Genomic DNA, 23,791 nt, shown 5'->3' with positions numbered 1-23,791 from the left:
CATCAACTTCGATGTTCCGACCAATCTTGGCAAGTTAATTTTCATTAGTGCGAATTACATGACCATACCATCGAAGACGCCTCTCGCAATTTTTCCACGCTCTGTGCAGGCCCATATCGGTCGCGAATATCATCATTTCGGATGTGTTTGATTCGTGTCACACCAGCTGCCCATCGCAACATCTACGTCTTCATTATCGCTAGACGCCGTTCATTGTCTTTTATAGTTGACCAACACTCAGAACCATAGAGACAGGGTAGACGACATTGCGGAAAATTTTAGATTTGAGAAGTTGATACGTCGACGTCAAAGAACACCAGTTGTGGAACGTCACTTCATCCAGATTGCGCTAACGCGTGAAGCAATTTCATAATACAACTCTCCATTTCCTGTTTTATTCGGATTCAATCTGATACCGTTTTGCATGAGGCGATCATTCCATTTATGAACAAGTTGCTCGAGATCATTTTTGCTATTACACGATAGGAAAACCTCATCTACATAAAGCAGTATATCGGACCCTGGACGTTGGATGTTTCGCGTGACAGTATCTACCAAAAGAACAAAGAGGAGTGGTGAGAGGGCGCTTCCTTGATGGACACCAACTGAGACAGCAAACAGATTCGGTATACCCATTACACTTCGAACTTTACTTTTCAGTTCGTGGTAGAGCAATTGAACCCAGCGCACGAGTTCTTCTTCTTCTGGCACTAAGTGTTGTCGTAGAGCATAGCAGATTATTCCATGTGGTACATGGTTAAACGCCTTCTCAAATCCAAAAATGCAATGTAAACAGGGCGATGCTTCACACAATGTGTAACCGCGCAGCGTGTATTGCGTCAGTAGTTCCGCAGTTCTTGACAAACTCCGTTTGATTCGCAATTATTTAACCATGATGCGAATACAGGTCAAGTGTTCAAGAATGCTTTCAGGAATCTTCATGATATAGGACAGTGATCGGATAGGACAGCAATTTGAACGTTCTGCTAGACTACGTTCCTTTTTCCACATTGGAACTGTAGTGCTTTCTTGCTAGCCAAATGGTGTTGTACCTTCCTCAATAACCCGGTTGAAGGACTCACTCAGCTACACTGTTGGGTCCCAAATTTTGGGTCACCAAATTTTAGCAACGAGTGCCTAGTTTGAAAAATATAGCTTCTCTTCAAAAGATGGAGAAAATTATTGACTGCTAAATTCAATAAGTGGTTCTTCTTGTTCATTCAAAAACTATGGGATGTTGCAAAGCAACGGAACCCGTCCTTGGATAGCATTTGAAGCTACCTTGATTAAAGATATATGTAATGATGGCGCCATAATCCAAGGGGTCAACGGAGTAATAAGAAGATGTCAGATTTTGCTTATTTTCTTCCAATACAGCCTGAACGTGAGTTGTCCAAATTTCGTTGATCATTATCAACCAGAGCACCGAGCAGATGGCAACCTAGGACGTACCACTCCTCACATCTCTGGTCAAGTGACTACCTCCTAGAGCAAACTGGATTAGTAGCATAGATACTATGCTCCTTCATATGCAGGATGACTGCTTCGGTATACTGCTTCCAGTATACCGACCAATCAACCGTCCTAATTACCTCCTGAAGAGCGGTTTCAGTGAATTTTCCTTTGAAGCAGGCAAGTTGAGAGCTTTCTCTCCATAATCGTCCTTAAGGGGATGCCTAGGATTCGCTCTAGGATCCTTAACACGAAAGAAATCAGTCTGTTTCACTGAAAGTATTTCGCGGCATTTGGCATTTTGGCATTCTGCTATCTGGGTCCGAAGATTCAAGGGACGGATTCGATTTTTGTAAATTCTTTTTTATTGATTTTGATTGAAAATATATCCGAATAATATTGTATGTGGTAAGGTATGAAAGTCATATTCCATTTTAAAAACGAGTAGCCAGCGCATTAGCGAGGTGGGTCCGCATTTTGAACCTCTAACTTCTTGTATCGAGCATTTCTCTTCAAAACATCTGTTTTATATGTGTGTGATACACATTCTCGTTTTGTGGTTGTTGCATAAATAAAAAGGAACACTTTGAAAACTTGTTTTGCTGGTTATGATTCGGGTTTTGTAGTGAAAAGTCACTACTGTCAATACTGTTTTTCTCAAAACTACGTTTTTTGGTTTGGCGTGGAGGATTAAAAAAAATCACTTGACCATTCATGTTATTGCACACACTCAAAGCAATAGAATGAATCTCGGAGACGGAAATAGGTGCTAAATATTTAGATTCACATCAGGTTTTTTGGCGTCAAAAATCGGAAAATTTAAAAAATCGCCGACATTTTATTACTTTTTGACGAAACTTTTTGGTTGTGGTTCATTTTATAGAGAATTTCATTCTGATTAAAACCTCGTGTTTTTGACTTTGACATAAGGATAATATCTGCGCAAAATTTCATCAAAATATGTCTTTTTTCTCAAAAAGTAAATCGTTTGGAGAAAGTAAAAAAAAATCAAAAATTGAAACCGGCACGTCCCCTTAAGTGCGGGGAAGCCTTTTATAGCCCAGCCGATTTTATCCTCGATAATAACCGATTTGATAATCTCACATGACTAGGGTTGCACACCTTCAAGGGAGGTATTGACTCACTGTCTTCTTTATAAGCGGAAGAGTACATCTGAACTACTAGCTCTTGGGTCTCACCAGAAAATTCTGTCCAGGATGGAGTTCAATGTTCCTTAGTCAGAATCTTACTGTATCCCGCAGATTCGCTGGTGTTTTCAATATTCTAACAACAGTCCAGCCAGGACTGTGCCTGTTCCAAATATTTAAGACCTCCCTGATCAGTTTAGTATAACATTTAATTTATTTAATTAATTTTTAATTAATTTAAATACGGGTTATGCTTTCCGATATAGCCTAATGTGCTCCACGGTTGACAAAAGAACGAAATATTCAAAGGTTTACACGTTTGTTGACAGTAAAATGGAACCACTTATAAAACAATTCCTTGATCCTTAGAGCATATTCGAATCCCAATATCAACAGGGAAAAAAAACTTATTAAATATTTGGTACCTTTTCAGCTATTATGTAGCATACATCACATATATGTGAGCGGAAGTGTGTAGTGCCAAATTCCTTCCCAATCTTGGAGGATGCCAACCATTACTTTCATTTGTGTCAATGTCGCCTAAAAAGCAAATCCAGTTGTCCTCCCATTCTCTTTCTACTGAAATACATTTTTCTGATTCTCAATTTTATAGTTCCTCTGCTTTTTATCTGAGTCCACAGTTAATATAATTTTCCTTTTCAAACATTTATTTTTACAAATTTTCAAGTTACCATCTACCGAAATCCACTAATCTTCAAAGTCCTATAAAAAATATTTGATTACATTTTATTCTCAATGTTATTGCAGTTATGCTATTGCTGGCATTACGGGTAACTACATGGATGGTAAGGATATTGTAATCTCGGATGATCAGTACATGCATTTATGAATGTATTTTCCTTCTTTTGTCATGGATAAATATATTTTACGATGTTCCGTCCAGATTTTCCATCGTCCTGCAATCACTCAAACTCAATTGTTAGAGAAATAGTTATATTCCATTGCAGACTGAAACGCCGCACCCCTCGGGTACAACGCAGTTAATATTCTGTAATGAGTCCTTGATATCGCACGTCTTGTAATGAATACAGTTTTGGGCATAGATTTCCAATTTCTTATTGCCGCCACCGTCGTTTGAGACAAATTCGTTGACACCAGCTTGACAAAAACGTGAATTTGGACCTTTAAAAACTGTCGAATTACAATTCGCAGGTATGGTGTCATCCTTTATAGTTAAATAAGCGAGTCGAATGCCTTTCAGATTAGTACCGGTCAAAACGAATAATGAGTGCAGGGTAAAGGTGATTTTGTCAATATTGTGAATATTCCTTAGCTATTCGAGGTTTAGTGTTGTCGGCTCTTCCATGTGGCAAAGTCCACCGTCCGTGATTGCCGGTAGAGGTTGTAAAGTACGAACTTTTTGGATCTTTCCAAATCTAAGGGCTGTTGACTTTGTAGCTTTTCAGTTCCAACTCAGCATTTCCTTGAGCAGGCTATTGCCAATGCTTCCCGTTGTTAACATGTAACTCTTTATTACAAAGTGAGAGTCTTTGATACGGGTCACATTCAAAAATCCAGCGTTGTACCCTATTTAACAGTCTACTGGTACATTCGGGTGAATTTTGAACCGTTAGAACTCTTGGAATAGACTAAGGCATGGATTCCTGAAATCCAAACCCAACACGAAACCCACATTTCTTAGGGTAAGAGGCCTAGCTACGTATCTTTTGAAAGGCCGGTCAGTTCTTTTTCACAATGGAAGGGTAGATGGAAGGAAATTTGGTAGTTCAGTGAACCCCTATCTTCTGATCTCTCCACCAATCAAGCTTAATTTACTTTGAAAAGAAAAGAACCCGAACGCAATGCCAACACGCCTGATAACGCTCCTCAGCGCCTCTCTAACAATGTTTTCCGTAGAAACCTCACCTGTGACCATCCGAAAAAATAAGACGTGATCAGCCTCATCCACCACCTCAATTCAGAACACACAGGGCTAAGTTGCCAATAAGGTGAGCAGTCTCTCTGCGTCTTCACTCGAAAAGAAAGCCATTTATTCACTTCTTCATGAGCAACCACCTGCCCGATTCCTCTACCTTGCGGTTGGAGATGCGTTTCTTAGTAAGGAGAGCGCTGGGAATCGATGATTATCATCATGCATGTACAGTAGACAGATTCCACCAGCAGAGCTTCCCGACTCTGTACTTGCGCAAAGCCCTTTCGATACACCTTATTACTAAGAGTAACAGCCCATATTTTTGTGCCGCAAAGCAGAATAGACTGGTTCGAACTCACGAGAAGACATCTCCCGGTAGAGGTACGATTCCCAACATTTGCTATTAGCCGATTTAAGGCTGAAACCCCTGCTGGAGCCTTGTTCACTGCTGTTTTGATTTTCTCGAATAGTCTCATTTTAGAGTTGGGCGTCAATTTAAAGTAGTCGTATTTAATCATATTCGTCTTACAGATCAACGCGAAGTCCAAGGACGAAATGCTCTTTTTAGTTGAAATGACCGCTTTAATTTTTTCTTTATTCAGCCAGCCATCTGCAGATGTGCCACAACATTATCTGCATAACTGACCTGGAGCGATCCTTCCGATCTTAACTGACTTCTGTTGGAAGCAATACAAACATCTAGTCCTAGGTTAGATCATTACTATTCTACCCCGTCGTGATTTGCATCTTCTTCTCGTCTCCAGCATCTCATAGAGCGAGGACCGAGCCCTCAGTTAATCTCTCAATATCTGCAACGCCTCCATGACAGCGTCAACCGCAAACCCCTATTTTCTAAAGCCAAAATAAATCCTCGCCAGCACGTATTACTCCAACAAGTCTATTCTTAATCAGCTTCCCAAGCACTTTACCGGCTGTGTCAAGCATATAAAGTGGTCGGTAACCAGAGTGTCCTATGTCTTTGCTAATCAGTTGGAGCCTCGCTTCCTTCCTTAGAGGCAAATTTTAAATGCGCCGACCAGTGCGCTCGGCCGATAACACCAGTTTATCTGCCCCTGTCTTATTTTCCATAGAAATGACTGGCACTTCCAGCTCTTTCACGGTAAAAAGTAGGTAAACTCTAGCTACTTTCACGCTGTTACCATGTAGTTTTAAATGTTCGGCAATAAGGATACAGAGTTACCGCACAACTCGGATTTTCGGATGAGCACACTATAACTGGGTCTTCACAGATCCCGATCCACCTTGTCGTCCAGCTCCTGCCAGAAGGCGGCTTTGCTTTTATTTTCCACGCTAAGACAAGGACAGTGGACATTTCCCCAGTAACATTGACCTCATCTGAGCTTTTCTCCGTGACAGAATCACTACAGAGTGCTGGAGTTATGTCCCTGTACTGGTAGTCGAATCACATTGCGAGACTTTTTCTGTTTTTGACCATATACGCCGTGGAGGCTGTCGAGTGTTTCACGCAGGAGAGCTGCGTAAGTGGCCCATTTTCGTAATGCGCCCAAATGCAGTTAGCTCTTGCTCCTTCCCTACAACCTCCTCGCTCTTGGTGTTTCTGTTCTTCACGGAATTTGTACCAGCGCATCCTGTGAAAGAAAGTAGATCACAATAGGCAAGAACTGGTTTATCCTCGGGAGTAAAGTACCATATCCGCTTGCGGTCTGACCTATGCTTAGCTGGTCCCGGAAATGTCGGGCGGCTTAGGGCTAGATTTTGGCTAACTAGCAAGTTTATTAAAACTACCGGAACAGAGTCTCGAAAGGATTGCCTCCGGATGTACACTATGACTCCCACCTTTGCAGATCCAGGCTCACAACACTCCATCTACGTGGGTGGAAAGCTGTCGGTTGATCTGGGAACTACCAGTGTGTCTCGACGTGTACCGGTCACTCGCGGTTCACTCCTCACCAACTTTCTCAAGGCCACTACCTGGGATGCTGATATAATACCAGCTGAGGGACCCGAACTATTTGCTTGGGCACGTATATCGATATTAATTAGTTGTGCCCAATCCTGGAAATTCTGGAAAATTTCTTAAGATTAAAAGCAATCAATAAAATTTTGCAAAATGATGGTAATAAAAAATATTCCTTTGCTGAATTTTTGATTGCAACTTTCCCTTCATAAATTATGAGGCCTATTAACCAAATTTTCTAAATTAAATATATTTTATTCAATAAAATCATCAAACTACCAATATATTTTATTAATTAACACCATAAAAACTTCCAGATGCGTGGAAAAGCGTTTTATGTTAACATATGGAAAGGTGGGAGGCGGATAGTGGATAAAATCCAGTCAATTAAAAATTAGATTCAAAATTATATCTAATTATTGGCATTTTATGTGATCGTTATTCAGAAAGTGAGATGTATAAAAAATATTACATAATCAGGGTAACGTACCGGAACCCAGCGTATAGTAATAAACATCCAAACCAACATCAACATAAATTATAAGTCCAGTGAAAATTTCGAAAATGACATTTTGATGTTAACATTTTATTTCCATCATCTAAGCAGCCACTATTAAAAGATATAAATAAAGAAAAGTATTTTCACGCAGACAGTCCCATAAATACTTAAAATCTTTGAAATCGGTCTTCGGCAATTTGACGCTTATAAAAATACGGATGAATGGGGAATTGTCCATTTAAAGCCTTCCATCAACCTGATTCGAAGCAGATCACTTATAATTACAAATTTCAATAAATTTCAAGACTTTGAACTGGTTTTCTGAAATTGCCCAATTTCTATTCAACAAGGAAGCGCTGATAAAAAACACGTTTTCACACGTAGAGCGACATTGTCAATACAATCTCAATAGATTTAACGCGATCTTGCTTTTCAAAAGATTCATTTCTTTCCTATGTACTGCATTCAACGTTGGCCAATGTCCATGGTCAGCAGATAAATAAAAGTTCGTGAAGTTCTCCCCATTGTTTTTTTCTTTTATTGTAACGATGCCTGCGTGATTTTGCTGTAAATTTTTTATGATAGTGACTGTGGAGGGTGATAAATTTTAAATACACTCAAGCTGTAAAGTACAGCTTTTAATGGTTTGACTAATCTTAAAGACGTATTTTCATGCAAACTGTTATAAAAATTATACATTTTCAAGATGTTGTTAAATAGAATGCATACTAACCTAGTTTCACTGTTCCAACTGGTTGGCCAATAAACCTTGTGCCTTTGAGCTCAATTTTAGCGAAGTGCAATTTTTTGTTGAGCCATTCACTCAGAATAATGGAACAGACATGGCATGGACGAACATAACGAGTTGTCCATTCATTAGCAGATAAATCAGTTAAGTTTCAAAAGTGTTGCAAAAACGATATCTCTATCATCAGCTTCACTCCATTGACTTATCGAAACTTTTGTCTCCCCTCAGGCACCCATGTTTTCGAGAAAGGATAGCCTGTAGAAGTTCACCACTACACTAAGGATGTCTAAAACACATGAATATGGAAGCATGTTAACCAGCCAAGTGATAAGAAGTCACAGACTTCGAATCCGACTGAGGCACGCGTTTTTGAAACCTCACCAGATTAATGTTCCGTCCTCCCCCCCTCGCCGAAGAAATCTGTAAACGACATGCTCTCTACTTCAATGGAAAGCCTGAATTTAGTTTTTTTTGAAAATTGTGGGGTCCTAAGGACCGGACCAAATGGAGAGCAACTTGCTCCCTCTTTCTTTGGTCCACGGACTTAGGGCTTAGCGCCCAAACTTTAAAAAAATGTCAGGCGATGACGGCTTTACGGTTTTTTACCAGGTCAGAGGCAAATCGTCAGACGCTGCCTCACCTCTCCCTTGGGAGCAGCGTGATCGAAGCGGCTCGCAGATGTTATGTGCTCCTTTATATAATTCACATATATAATTCGTATTCACGTTGTGTTCCGCACAACAGGGCAAGGAGGTACTGTCAGCGAGTGGGATGATAAGAACTACTAGGTAATTGTTGAGGAGTAAACAGCAAACTACTGGCAGAGGAACAGATGGCGAAACCCACTGCTCTCAAACGCAATCGATCTCAAGACGAAGTCGAATAAAAACACAAGCGGAGCTGAGTGAGCAAGAGCTCAGACGTTGAGCAACCTCTGGTAAGCAGCAACAGCCAATCGACGAGCTACGAACTTCGAAACCCATCAGCGACGTGGCCAGGAGTCACGTGTGGCGGATGGTAATTTCGCTAGCGGTAAATTAGCGCCGGAGGTGTATACCAGCGTTGAGGTCAGACTGTCGGAGATTGTCATTGAGCACCTCCTGGACGCCAAAAGCGGGACTCATCGCCTGCTTCGATTCCTCTCAGGTGAGTTCCACTTTATAACTTGCGATGACCAATTTTCCAGGGACTTTCTCGGATCGTGCGTCGCTAAGATCCGCGACTCCTGGGAGGGCGTAAAGCTCAAAAACATCCTCTACGACGAGATTCCCAGGAGACCGGTCGCTCGCATCTGGTTACCGAAGATCCGCATGGATAAGGGCAAACTCATCCAATCCCTGCGCTTACAAAACCACAGGATTTCCATTGACGACTGGATAGTTATCAAGGAGGAGAGAACAGGGAGAGTTCCTGGAGTCAGAAACGAAAATATGAAAGTGTTCCATTCTGCAAAACCGAGAACCTGGATCCAATGGACGCTGCCAACGAGCTCGATCCTCATGACGACGGTTCGACGGATACAGACGAACCCTCCACGCAAGCATATCATGCAGAGGGTAACGCAGATAAATCTACAGCAGTCGTGATCATACTAGAGCAAGGAGGGCAGAGAACGTGTATATTTCCACGGCTTACATGACTCACGACCGATCAGCTCCACCAGAAGAACTACAACATTTGGCGGTCACCACAGCAGCAAAGAAAGCTAACCAGTTGATAGGCTGCTACGCCAATGCAAGACATGCGCTTTGGCGTAGCTCGGAAATCATTGAAAGTGGTGAGTCATTTTTTAATTTTATAATTAATAAAAATCGATCGGTATGTAACAGCGGTAGTACCCAGCTTCCAGCTCCCAGCTCGGAAAACTCTGATTGTTAGGAGAATGTCCTTCATATCACCCTACTAGGCGACAATGGGATTCTTAGCGTTGAGAAATGGAGAGTGTCTTACCAGAGATCCTTCTCAGATCATAGTTTGATACTTTTCACTCTAGATCTCACCGCAAAGGTCTCTAAACTCTTTAGAGACCCCAGGAGGATCGACTGGAAGAAGTTTGGCCAATTTATCAAGAACAAGCTCTCCGGTACGCAAATTGGCAAGATTGTCACGGCAGACAAACTGGAGTCAAAAGTCGGGGCTCTGAAAAAGGCATTCAAAGTGCTCTTACTAATAGTGATGGACGAAGTTTTACGAATATTGGACAGCAGCGGGGTGAAGGTGGTGGCGTATGCTGACAACTTAGTGATATTAATGTCAGGGATATTTTCCTCCATTATGAGTGATAGAAAGGAGCGTTGACGCAAGATGCGAACTGAGACGTACAAGCTGCCTTCATTCAGATCGAGCAGGCGGCGCGAGATCTTGGGCTGCACATCAATGAAGGCAAGACAAAATGTATGGTGGCAACGTCAGCACCGAAGACGAACCAACCAACAACATCAAACCGCACTGGTCAAACGGGAAGAATAAGGATAGGAGAATACAACTTTTAGACCGTTGAAAATTTCTCCTATCTAGGGTAGAAAATCACAATCGATAACAGCTACGATGATGAAATCCGCGCACGGTTATTGTCAGCCAACAGAGCCTATTTCAGCTTACAAAGACTGTTCCGCTCGAAACATCTCACCATAGGGTCAAAGCTCTTACTGTACAAGACAATGATCTTGCCAGTCCTCATGTATTCCTCGGAAACTTGGGTTCTTAGCAAGAAACATTGGGTGGACCATTCCGTAGCCTACACAATGACGAAATCTATGAGCGATACCATGACCGTGAAGTTGTGGATAAAGTCCGGCTCAATAGGTTACGGTGGGCGGGTCATTTAATCCGTATGAATGAGGATGATCCCACCCGGAAAGTCTGTAAGGGTAATATCTATGGTAAAAAAAGAAGACGAGGCAGACCCTGCCTAAGATGGAGCAATGGCGTAGGTCAGGAAGCCAGACAGCTTTTAGGGACATCGAATTGGTGGACCTCGGTGCAAAACCGGGATGATTGGAGTCCCTTATTAAGGCAGGCCTAGACCGAATACCGGTTGTTGCGCCGTTAATGATGAAGATGGGGACTCGGCATAAACCCAACCAAAACGGAACTGATGCTATTCACTATCAGGGCAAGGGTACCTGAATTCTACCCACCGCGGCTTAATGAAAGAAGATTGGTTCTTTCCTTCAATGTAAAGTATCTGGCTGTAATCCTGGATCCAAAGCTAAATTGAAGATTGAATATAAAACGGGGGGTTAAGTAGGCCTGCATAGCCTTCTATGCCCGCAAGACAAAATTTGCAAAGAAATGGGGTCTCCGGCTGAGGATAGTTCTCTGGATGTACACAGCTGTGGTGCGTCCCACCCTAACGTACGGCTCCATTGTATGGAAGCAGGCTTTGAGCAAAAAGTACAATAGAACCAAACTTGATACCATTCAAAGAACTCAGTGTGCAGATGCTACCAGGGCTCAGCAGTCCTGCCCGGCAGATACTCTCAATGTACTTCTACATCTCCTTCCCCTGGACTTCCACATTGAATATGTTGTAGTGAAGCCCTAGGGTCATAGTAACATCCTAAATGAAGTACCTCGGGAAAACTGGGCATTCCCCACGGACTAAACAACACGCAAGCTGAACTTCAGGAGAAACTTTGCTGCGGACTTTCCAACCAAGGCAAAGAAGCCTCGCGGCGTGTTCCAAGGCTACGACACATTATTCTTCACCGACGGATCAAAGACGGTCTGTGGGATCGGTGCGGGGGTTTTCTTGAAAGCACACAGTGTATGACTGACCGCCAAGCGGCGATTAAAGCCATGTACTCAGCGGCGACATCCTCCAGGCTGGTGGTGCAGAAACGCGCTGAACAGTCTGGGTGACATGCTCACGGACACCCTTCCCTAGGTCCCTGCTCATCGGAATATAGAGGCAAATGAGCGGGCTGATGGATTGGCCAGGCGGAGTTCTGCTCTTGGCGACGGGTACAGTCGGTGTTCCGCTGCCAACTGTCAGGGGCCGAATCTAGTAGCATTACTTAGCAATTGCGGATTTCACGTTATGAAGGCTCACCACCTGTATCAAGTCAAATCATTTGGCCCGCTTATAACGAAACGCAATTACGAAAGCTCCTGCGCTAGACGCGTGAAAATGCATACAAGATTACGGCGGTCTGCACATGGCATTGGCCTATAGGGGACCATACCGCCAAGCTTGGCATATCCATAGGATATGCTTGGCATATCCATAGGATACGCCAAACCATTACCAAAGCTGAGGAGGAAAGGTGATAACACTCAGATATTTCCTTTGCGATTGTCTAGCTTTAGCTAGAGTCAGGCTACGGACACTGGGTAAACCATTCTCTGGGGGCCTCAGAGAGATTCCTGGCTGCACGGTGGGAGAGTGCGCTTTCCTTCGTGAATGCTATAAGCTGGCTCTGAAGATCTGGGCCGGCTGGACTCTGCCTCCTTGCTCCCGTAGCAGCAGCACGATCTTAGGAGTTTGTGGCACACCATACCACACTTACATGCCAGTTGTCCAGAGAGTTTCGAACTTCGTGAGAATAATTGTATTACCGTTGATGCGTTGTTTCGCAACCTTCACCATAAGCATGTCTGTGTCCGTCTCCTATCACCTGAAAAAATCGCTACCGTTCTTCTTGTTGAAGTTTAATTTTGCCCGTCGTGCCGTAGCCTAGTTCAACGTATATCTCCGTCAGACATCTGTTTGGGTCTAGGGAAACTCACCGCCAACACGATCCAAAGTTTTTCAATCCGAGTAACCATTCAGCGAAGAAATCGTCTAGAGATTTTCTTATCCATGCGCATGGATGGTATGGTACGAATGAATGAATGAATGCTTGCTCTGCATGTCCCCGCCCCACCGGAGAAGAAAAACTTGAAGACACACCATGCTCTTGTCGCCTGATACAGACACTTTGAATATATTCATATTGATATTTTCCTTCCTACGCGCTTGTTTTCCAACTTAACATATAACTTACTGGCACCAATACCGATTAGGAATCTAATTTCCAATGCATTCTTCACCTTCGTTCTTATTTTCTCCCAGTTTATTTTCAATAAAACTGTGCTTCAGTTTCATTATCAACTCACCTGTACATTTGGTAAGCTTATAGCAACCAAACAACGACAAAGGCGGTAACAAAGATCCATGACCGCGAATCCGACGTATTGAGATCATGTGGCAGATGCTCAACCAACTCAACCCCCAACTTAATTTGCGTGATTCTCCTGCAATTTTCAGTAATTTGGATTCCAATTTAAAGATTTGATTTTTAAAATCCTTACTCGTCTCATAGGTGCAATGCACTAAAATTCTATAAAGCGGTATCCTTCTAACTGAGCTTTTTGGGCACCATACGTCTTCAAAAAAAATCAGGGAACGACAATTGCATTACTGACCTATTTAGAGAGCAACGACTTCAAGTATACTCTACACCCACATCAGAATCACAGAAAGGTCTTCGTCTGTAAGGACATATGTAGCAATCTGCTTCCATGTGTCAGGGACCACCGTACAGGCAACAATTGAAAGTCGTGGCGCACATTCCAGATTACTTTTCAGCCACTGATCTTTCACGCTAGCTTGTGCTTCCCCTCCCAGAAGAAGCTACGATTGTCATCATTGTGGGTGGCTTGGCTGGAGTTGTTATATGATATGAATATATTCCATTATAAACAACGGAACGGGACAGAAAACAGATAGGTATGGTAAGCTCAGAGTCAGATGATCTCTAGCAACGAAAGTGGAATAAATCCTCGAAGGGTCGGTAGACGTATAAGCTCGTTCCTAACATTAGGGGGTGGCTTGAGCGGGAACGCAAGGGCCTCAACTACCATATACCCAGCTCCAGGATAGGATGATAGGTACACAGAATATCTATAACGCTATAGTTTGAGTTATTCCTCGAGTTGCCCTAAATCCAGAAGCATACCAAAAAATTCATATGTTACTTCATTACCAGAAATTTACGATTGAAGGAAACCCTAACAAGGTACTGAAAACGATCGTGAGCTCGAAGAGTATAAGTTGGGGGAAGTTCAAATCAAAGAACACTCTCTCGTGGATCCTTTAGGAAGGTAGGAACTGCCGATAATAGTAACAAAGAGAAAAACCGAACGATATACAAGGACAAGAACTTAAAGGTAAGCCCGCTCGTGAGTAATATCTGAATGCTACTCCTGCGTAGTCAGAATAGGAGCGATAAAGAAAAATCGAATAGAGTCTTAAATTTTCAATTCTGCGGATCTCTCTATCTGAAAAATCAAATAATTCAACAATTTAAAGCATGGTAGATAGAGTTACGATAACAATATCTTAATCCTTAATCCGAAACAAACAACCACTTAAAAGTATCATTCGATCGGAAGCTATAGTTCAAGTAACCAGTCTAGTCTGTTAACAAGATCATTATGTTAAGTGCACATCAAATATTGGAGTAATGGAACAAGATCTTAATTACCCAGCCCCGGCTTGTGGTTAGAATGGGGGGAAGCGTACAAACATTACACATCACTCACCGCATAAGGGAAGAGATCTAAACCTGAAGTGTCTGAGACGAGCACATTCGCGGAGGTTTTAATTTCTCATTTCAGATATTTCCTAGCCAGTAAAGATTTTTTTTACTTGGGTTGTCTCCGCGCAACAGGTAACTGATCTTTTAATGAAATGTATTTATCTCGTACTCCGGCAAAACTGCTGCTGTATCATTGTTTATCTTTTCACCTTTAATAGTAATTTTAGAAAAGCGTGTTTCAGCACCATATCCGTAAACTGGTTTCGTTGCATTTTGCACTGGCCTTGAATCATCAAATTGTCTTAACATATTTTCTCTTGACGAGTGTGCCGGGCACCTGTTTACGTTTTATCTTACATCATAAGATATTTGCAAAAGAAAATAGCAAATCCGCACTATCGACTACAGTTCATACCCTATCCGTAATGGATGTTTTAGTAAATAGAAGAGCTGGAAATCATACAAAGTCTGTTGATGTACGGAGGTATGCCTTCTCAGAACGAACTTTGACACCACTCTTGGTGACTTGATTACATAGATGAAGCGATATTAGTTACACACTTTACGTTTTTCTAATTACTCAGCCTTCTGTAGATTAGCTTCACTTCATCATGTTAAATTTACGCATATTAAGTTATTCTATTCTCTAATATTCAATAAATATTCCGCATTGTAAGCACTCAGTGTTATATCTTTATAAAATGAGCTAACTTTAAACTATGGACCTCATTAAGGTTTCGATTATTTCGCTGGAAATTATTTCATCGTCATGAAATATTTATATATAGAAGGGTTCATAAAGTCGAAGACAATTATACATGAGCGTCTTCACCTTTATTTTCGTCCACTTCTGGATATCATTCCCAAAATCGTAAAATCAAGGGCTAAAGTATTCCAACAATTTTCAAATCCATACCCTGACATAAGATTTTCAGAGTCATCAGCCAAACTATGCAAACAACAACTGATTTCAGGAACGCTAACTGACGCGTCACCATTCAACGAATTCTGGCTATAATCGAATTTCAGTTTTCGATGACGGCGGCATCCCGGTTACCCGTAATAAAAACAGCTGTTTGGTCTAAAATCTAAAAAATACAGATACCTCAACACCAAACTCAAGATGACTCCCTCGACGATTACCTATCTTGCCGTGGTGAGGGAACTCAGTAAGGAAGATCCTCCAGGAAACTGAAGCCAAGCGGTAATCAAAACCCCAAGCCTAGGTGTGACTACCGTGCCGAGGGCTGAATGATCACAGGGGTTAAGATGTGGCCGTAAACGATGAACTCTGAGTACCAGGCGACCCCCAGTTTCAACCAGCCTTACCTCGGCAAAAAGGGACCTCGCGGAGATCGACTTACTTTCCCCTATAAAAGTGAGGTCATGGCAGCCAAGTATGAGAAAACATAAAAAAAACAAAAACCTTTTCAAAAACTACAACTAAATCTCGATCGTGACGATCCAACCCCGAGTGAAGGGGCAACCCTAAGCTCATCGATGGAGAATCTTAGTCTAAAGTCGGATTCTCCACTTACTCAGGTGGGAACCAATCTAATTGGAACCCAGTCCCTAACGGACGAGCCGAATCAGGTCCCTTCTGTGAGCACTCCTAAGCAGTCCACAGACAACAAACAGCCTTCGGGCAAACCACCTTCGGGCAAACCGACTCCGGGCAAACCGCTTCCAGGCAAGCCGCCTCCGGGCAAACGGGGGAACCGAAGTGGCAGCGGTCCTCGGACGATCCCAACTCTTCAACACACGGCGAGGCCTTCATTTGCAGCTAAGGCTATCGAAGCCGAAGGATGGGCCTTGTATGACAACTCTAAGCCATCCGGTTACGAACAGGTGCGAAGAGGTCAGGAGGAAACTGCTCCTAGCTGCAAGGACTACATCCTCGCCCGACATTAGGCTTTGCTTTGACTCGGTGGATGTATAACGCCAAATGTTGCGGCTAAACTTTCCCGAAGAAGACAAGAACGAGTGGCTCAGATGGTACTGCTCCTCCCTCAACGTTGTGTGGGAGAATGCGCGACTAAACCTGAAAGAGGTCTCTGAGCCATTGTTAAAAAAGTGCTTCCTCCGGCTTCCAGAAGAAGAGCGTAATGGTGCTGAGGTTCTGGAACAACTTAATATGCAGAATAACCTCAGCACTTCCTCCTGGATGCTGCTATGAAGCAAAACATGAGAGAGGGCAGATAGGGGAACTTTTCTCGTTCCCGAATCCGATGTTAAGAAGGTTCGGGAGAAATCGAGCTGCCGACTCTACTACGGGCTGGGGACCGTCGGCTCCTAAAACCATTGAATGGGATGTGCAGCCCTCGGTATCTTCATCTGATGCGTAGATGAGGTGCCACATTTCCCAAGTAAATTTACAGCATTGTAAAGCGGGGACTGCATTTATCAGTCGTTGAATCAATAGCTGCAAGACATTTACATACCTCCAGATGATCACAACTATCATCAGAGAAGCTTTCGAAGAAAGCTATCTGCTCAAGATGTCAAAGGGTAAAACACCTTGGTGGAACTCGACTTTGGCAAAACAGAGCAGAAGGACAAGGATGCTCTTCAATCATGCTCTGAAGGGTGATTCAGCCGCTAGCTGGAATCACTTTGAAGAGACACAGAAGGCTCTAAAGAAGAGCATAAGATCAACTAAACAATAACCATGGAGACGCTTTTGCCAAGAGACTAACTCTTTTGAGGCAACCTTAAACCTGAAGTGAGTTCTGGTTAAAGAACGTAGCCAGAAGCTGAGTTATTTACATTTACTGAATGGGAGGTACACAGAAACCATTTGCTTGAAGTGCATTTCCCAGGCAACATCCAAAAACTAATCTCGGGGCCGACAGGTGCATACAGCCCTCAACAGAGAGGCTGGAATCTAGCATGCAAAATTGTACCACTGGAGCGAGTAAAATGGGCACCACTGATAACCCGGGCTTTTGCTTGAAAAAACAACCCGTCAACTGGGTATGGCAATACGAATTCGGCCTTATGCTAACAAACATCCTCTACTGACACCCAGACCTTTGTAAGCTAATTCTCAACTTTCTATAGAAATCATGTAAATGTCACGTGGTAGGAAAAGGAAATCCACGAAAAAATTAAAAGAATTTTTCCAACAGCCTCGCATAAGATAATGGAAGAAGGGATATAATTCACATGCATGAGGCCAGCGGATAATGCAGGGATGCCCGATCCCCATACGAGAAAAGACAGCTACAGAGCAGAACGTTATTTAAGGGCTAATTACGGAATTCCATGCCATTTCCCCAGTTTCCAGCTTCTGCATGCTGCAGCGATTGGGAATAGAAAATGAAGAATAGCGTTCTTCTATGGATGGAAGTAGCCATTGGATAGTTTTAGCTAGTTCCGACTACAGTATTGGATACTCCATTAGTTCCGCAATTTTGTGCAATGCTTCGGGAAAGCCATCAAAGACCTTATCTTTTGCTTTCTTTTCCTAAGTCGCTGAAGTGGGCATACAGAGTAGATTTCAGCAAAGTCAAATTCATCTGGTCCACTGACTAGTAAAGTTACAAGTGCCACATGGGTGAGAAAGGAGATCTTGACCTGAAACAAATACCATGCCGCCTGCAAAGCATTCATAAGCAGGCTCGTCCTCAAATAAAAAATGACGAGAGCAAGGTAGTGGTCCATACAGATCTCATTCGTCGCGGCTCGACGGTTGGTAAGCAAAGTATCGTTCTTGTCATTAACGCAACAGAAGTGTTCGGTATCCCGTGTGCGTTTGTTTCGGCTTTTGTCAAGTCGATACAGATCTCTCGCAGGACGCCAACAATTGCCCATGTTGAGGTGCGGTGGTCTCATCTGGAACGACCTTGCAATCAGTAACGGTGGTAAAATATCGACGTCTTATGAGAATAAAGTCGATTTGCGCTTTACTGTTCCCACTATAAAATGTAGGAAGATCAGATAGTCGTTCGACGTACCATGCAAGATCGTGGGTGTCCACAAAATCAATTATACGCTTGCCACTCTCATTGCGCACTTCAAACCCCTTTCCCCATGGCCCATGTTACCATATGCCCTTTCACCCACATAACCATTAAGGTCGCCGGCAATGATAATATAGTCGTCAACAGGCACATGACAAGTCTTTTCATCGAGGAGTTGCCAGAAGACATCTTTCTCGGCATCAGGTCGACCTGTCTGTGGTACGTATGCGCTGAGGGAGTGAATCGTGCGATCAGGTGATATAATGGTGAGCTTCATTAGCCGATCATCAAATCGTTCGACTCCTTTAATGGCATCACGGAAACCCTCTAAGATAGCAATGTCAACTCCGTATTGAGTGTGTGGGTTACCAAAATAGAGAAGTTTATAGCCATTTTTACCGCGTTCGCATTCTATGTCGCAGCTTTTGGCACCAGACTATCGGGTTTCTAGCAAAGCGCAGATATCAATCTTCTTTCCAATTAGGGTGCCTACATTTAGTGTGCAGACACGTATTTGTTTTGTTCGTACTAGCTTACTTACGTCCTGGCGCCGTCCATGCGTCAAGGACCCTTGCCCATTTCTTGACAGGACCGGGGCCTGTCCTGCCGCGTCGACTGAGGTGGACGCCCTAGCATTTTTCCCAGGCGTATTACTCGTACCGATCATCCTGTTTCTAATGACATTGGATGCATTTTCTTGGGTGGCCTGTCGCGGGGCCTGTCACCAAGAGTGATCAGATAGAATTTAGCATAGTGGAATAGCTTCAACTATACTCTATTTATCTCTTTCATTGATCTCAGCATTTTATTATTGCTTTACTGAGGATAGTGCAGAGTACGTTGCCTCAAATCCTCCTCCTTTACCTGAGCTTGGGACCAGCATACTATGTTAATAGCATGGCGGAATTACTTTTATTATTTTTTATTGTACATATGCATACTGAAAATTCCTCAGCACACTTACTTATGTATACAACAAAAATGAACTACTATTTGCAGTCACACTTCTCCCGAGACAGAGGTAAGATAACGTCCGCCAAGTTGCATTGGCTTTAACCGTGTCGATTTTTTTAAAAACAAAAAAAAACTTTATACATATGTATTTATCACAATCGAGAGGTTCTCGCACTAAAACTTAGAAGATTTTTCTTCCCAATTGCTGCAGTTTGCCATCAGCTAGATGCAGACCCAGGACTTAATTAATTCCGCACCAAATAACTCCCCTAAATCCGCCCCTAAATCCATTGAGTAAAATAATATTCCCTAAAAATGTAAGTTGTCTTCAAAAAAATAATATGATTTATCTGAAAATAAATAATCAATGCGAGGTGAAATTTATTCAAGAGAAATCCATTTTGAATTTATAAAAACAAATCTGAATTTCTTGTACACAATAAAGATACTCTCCAGCCAAAGGCTACATATATACATTTTCAGAATTGAAAACCATGAAAAGATTGAAGCATCCAAAATCAAAGATTAAAACACACATTCAAACTTATCTGTATATTTTTCTCAATCTCCTGAAATTCATGAATACATAATTATAATAAAATTATTCAAATGGCCAAAACAAAATATTGCTTTTGCGATAGAAACAGGATTTTTGCCGTTAATTACACAATGCATGATGGAGAATGGAGAGAATTTGCAATTATCTGATTTTTTACTTTATTTATTTCTTGTTAATCAATTCAATGTGCTGGGGTCTTTGCAGAGCAGAAAAAAATATGAATTTATTTAAAATATCTGTGGGATATGTCTATGGGCCCCGGTATATTACATTAAATAAGCTCATATGCACTTATATATATATATTCCTCTAAGGAGTTGCCAGATATCCCAAAAAAGACATCTATTACGGCTGAAAAGAAGATGCTCAGAAGAAACAAATATACATATGCATTCATATATGTTACCCAGTACGCTTGCGCAGATATAGGAGGATAGGAGGACCTCCGGTATGCACTTCAACCTTTAAAGAAACAATAAGAGGCAGAACATTGCAATTCTAAAGACAGGCCATCAAGATACTCCAATCCAAATTAATATGATGTGCCTGCATGAAGTTCATAGGCTCGGTCTGTAAAACAAAACAAGTCGGGAAACCGGAAGCTGGGTATGAAAGGTTTTGTTTGTTTCTTGTGTGAGTATATTTGAGTGTAGAACTATCCCATTTCTACGTAGCCCGGTAAGAATATGCATTTAGCATATCAGATTTAGTACTTCGGGTTGTAAATTTACACGCTAAGGCAATTTTGAGCTACTGTAACTTTGTTACTAATAGTATGATCATTGATCAAACTTGGAGATAATATGCTTCATATTATATTTTATACTACCACCAACTTTTATAACTCTGACATAAACTAAAGGGGGTTTTACTCAATTTTCCCAAAAATACGGTAATATACTATTATTAACTTAATTTGAACAGATATCGATATGGAGAGTATTTTGAGGCCTGGGTACCGTATAGAGGCAGCTTCATGATTTTTTTCAGATTTTTCGGTTTAGAAGTTTCTGAGAATGGCTCCGTTAAAGAAATCATCACTTTGCATCCCTCCCACTCCCCGCCTTTTTAACAAATCTCAAAACTAAGATCGGCTTCGAAAAGTACTAATTGAGGCCTTTCATTTGATACCGCACATGACTATGTTTGATGAAAAAAAAATTTACACACCCCTTTTACATGTATGGGGACCCACCCTAAATCTCAACGTAGGAGGATATTACTCACTGCATGTCCACAGTTTCCACCTTCTCACCAAATTTCGTGTTAACCAGTATAGCCGTTTCTGAGAAAAATGCCTGTGGCAGACAGACAGACAGACAGACGGACAGACGGACCTGTGCGGAGTGGCCAGATCTCCCATCAGGCGCGACCCCAGCTGGCGGATTGGGGCATACCTATTGATGTGTAAATATGTGTTCATGCACTTTTCTTTTCTGACTGTGCATGGGCTAGTGTTTGCTCATCTCTGGTGCGCGGACCAAAATGGCTATGGGAAGGATACCCAGAACATAAAACCACCATGGAAGACGAGAGAAGGAGTAAACTTACGGTGCAGGGGCTCGGAACCCCAGTACCGGCGGCTTTTGGGAGTGATCAAGCGGGCTCTCGGCCGTCGATATCCCTCGACCGCAGTGTCTCGGTGGTGGACAACTTGGCCACCTGGGCATATAATGTTACAAGTGATTTGGATCTGGAGAAGGAAGTGTTCAAGCGAAGTACGACTCTACCGAGAACACCAGTAGCAAGAACAAACAAGGATGAACTGAAGACGGATTGTTGGACGACAAAAACCGTGACAACACCCACCACATATGTTCAAAATGCGCGACAGCAGGAGGTGCCCCAGGAACAAGGAAAGGATCCTTTCAAAAGAAGCTCATCAACTTTGAGATCTCCACCAATGCTAAAGACGATGAAGGATAAAGCACAGGCAAGATCAACAACCGCCAAAAGTGAAGCAGCGTATAAAAGGAGTAACCCTGTCGGAGCTTATAGGGAGCGGAGTCCCGATCCGGAGGAATTACCCTTTATCCAGCTTGGGGCGAAAATAGTTGAGTTGTCCGAGTTCATCAAGGACAAGCACAACGTGCACCAAGCCATAAAGAATATGGTGAGGGCTATTAGAGTCCTCTATAACAGATCGCAGATGGAGGAAAAGAACACCAAGGATACGCCGAACCCCGCTGTGCCAACAATGTCGCAAGCAACCCAAGTGACGCCTAACTGTACTACCATCGAATCCCAGCGAAATAAGCGAGTACGTGAGAAAGAGGCGGATCCTTTAAATAATCAGCAGGCGCCTAAGAGAAAAAAAGGCGGACAGGACATCCTGAAAACCAACACCAACAGCGCAGAAGGAGGAAAGCATACAGCGAATGTAGAAAAGTCGACCAGCGTTGCGAAGCCCAAGACGAACGAAAACGATGGATGGACTAAAGTTACCAGCAAAAAAGCGAAAGGAAAAGCAAAAGTGCGAACCCGTCCAGATGCGATTGTTATCTCTAGTAAGGGCAATCTGTCCTACGCGGAGATACTCAGAAAGGTCAAATCGGATCCCGACCTAATAGATCTGAGCGGAAATGTGAATCGAATACGAAGAACCCAGAGAGGAGATCTCATGTTCGAGCTGAAAAGATCCAGCGTGGGCAAGGCTGATGACTTTCGCACTCGGGTGAAGGACTCACTTGGGGAGAATGCCGCAGTGCGTGCCCAAAAACATGAGATCTACATACAATGTAAGGATCTCGATGAAATAACATCAAAAGCAGAAATTTGTGCTGCTCTGAAGGAGCAATTCAAGTTGCAAGACCTTGCCGAGGAGTCTGTTGTGAGTTTACGAAAAGCCTATGGCGATACTCAAACGGCCACAATACGAGTACCAGCGGAGGTAGCGCAGATGTTGTTAACTGCCGGAAGGGTTCGGATTGGATGGGTTGTCTGCCGGTTAAGGGAACAGACTTCACTAAAGAGGTGCTTTAAATGCCTCATGTTTGGGCACTTCGCCAAGGTATGCACCAGCAGCATTGATCGATCCGATCGATGCAGAAGGTGTGGGGAGAAGGGCCATATTGCCAGGGAGTGCAATAGGGACCCCAAATGCCTATTGTGCGAGGTGAAAGAGGGACAGGATACCCAGCATATTGCCGGAAGTAGTAAATTTCCGGAATTTAAGAAGGCGCTCACTGCAATAAAAAAATGAGGTTTATTCAAATAAACCTCAATCATTGCAGGGTCGCTTAGGATTTACTTGAGCAGACCACGTTCGAATCTGAGATGGAAATCGCCATCATAAGTGAGCCGTACAGAAACCGTCACGGTGGTGTATGGGTCACAGATTCGACTGGTGGAGCGGCGATATGGGCTTGTGGTCGACAGGCCATACAATGTACTGCAAGTCAGGCAGCCAGTGGCTTTGTGTGGGCGAAAATAAGTGGTGTATATGTATACAGCTGCTACGCCCCACCAAGTTTGACACTGCCTGAATTCGAGCAAATGCTTGATAATCTTGTTCTCGACGCAAGGGGACGAAGTCCAAAGGTGGTTGCTGGTGATTTCAATGCTTGGGCTCTAGAGTGGGGTAGCAGAGAATCGAATGCTAGGGGGCGAAGTTTAATAGAAGCTTTCGCGCAGATGGATATGGTTTTGGCTAACGTAGGTGCTGTGAACACCTTCCAGAAAGGGGGGTCAGGCTCGGTTGTAGACCTGACCTTTGTCAGCCCTTCGCTGGCGCGTGGTATGTCCTGGTGCGTCAGCGAACGCTACACCCACAGCGATCACCAGGCAATCTTCTTTGAGACTTGTGTCGAGCCACAGGGCAAAGAGCTATCATGCCCGAAGCCGAAAAAGATTTCAGGCTGGTCTGCAAAATCTTTGGATGAGCAGACCTTCATACAGGTGTGGTTAGATCAACCTGATAAAGCAGGCACCTCGACGGAAAGAGCCGTCCATCTGGTCCAATGCATCGCCAAAGCATGTGACGCGTCCATGCCTAGGAGGTGTTCATTCCCCCGTAGAAGACCAAACTACTGGTGGATTGATGAACTGACCGGTCTTCGATCAGCCTGCCACCGAGCCAGAAGAGCGGCTCAGAGGGCGGTAGGTAGAGTCGG

The sequence above is a fragment of the Hermetia illucens genome, chromosome 4 (genome assembly GCF_905115235.1).
Source record: "Hermetia illucens chromosome 4, iHerIll2.2.curated.20191125, whole genome shotgun sequence".
In the NCBI taxonomy this organism is placed as follows: Eukaryota; Metazoa; Arthropoda; class Insecta; order Diptera; family Stratiomyidae; genus Hermetia; species Hermetia illucens.
Note: the sequence above shows the minus strand (reverse complement) of the source record.